Genomic DNA, 695 nt, shown 5'->3' on the forward strand with positions numbered 1-695 from the left:
TCCGTGAACCTGAGCGACTCGAACAAGCAGTGAGCCGGCGCCCTGGGCGCACGCCGCTCTGCCCAGATCAGCGCGCATCGGTCCCCGTTCCCCTGTCCCCGTCCTCGAACCCGCTCACGCAGCAAGCACGTGCCCTGGGGGCGGATCGTGGCCACGAGGGGAGCTTGGCTGGTGTCTGGGTGGCCCACCCTGGGCCTCCCGAACCCCGAGGAAGATGCTGGACTGGCACCGGGCGGTGGGAGAGGCGTGGATGTTTCCACCGTGTGGAAAGGGGAGCGTTTCCCTGGCCTCGCCTGCGCTCCAGCTCGCCCTCTGCCTCCCGAAGTGAAGGATGTGCCCCTCTTCAGAGCAGCCCCTCAGCCCCCTGCTGCTGGTCCCCGGCCCCCTGGTCCCCTGGTGCCCCCGGGCCCCCTGGTCCCCCTGGCTGGGGCTGCCCTCTCGCTGCTGAGCTGCGGATTCGGAGCAGCTGCCTGTGGGCGGGGAGTTCCTCGTCTCCTGATGCCAAGAAGCCGACCTGGGTGGCCACATGGGCCTCCCTGGGGACCTTGCTCACAGCAGGCCACGCTCTCCCCACGCCCCTAGCCGCTGCCGCCATCCTCACTCCTCCCACCCCCAACAACGGACTCAAGATGAACTCTGGAGCGCATGCCGTTCTCGCTGCCATTCGCCTATTCTCACCTGCACAGCCTGCATAG

Source organism: Myotis lucifugus, unplaced genomic scaffold (genome assembly GCF_000147115.1).
Source record: "Myotis lucifugus unplaced genomic scaffold, Myoluc2.0 scaffold_601, whole genome shotgun sequence".
NCBI classification, from domain to species: domain Eukaryota; kingdom Metazoa; phylum Chordata; class Mammalia; order Chiroptera; family Vespertilionidae; genus Myotis; species Myotis lucifugus.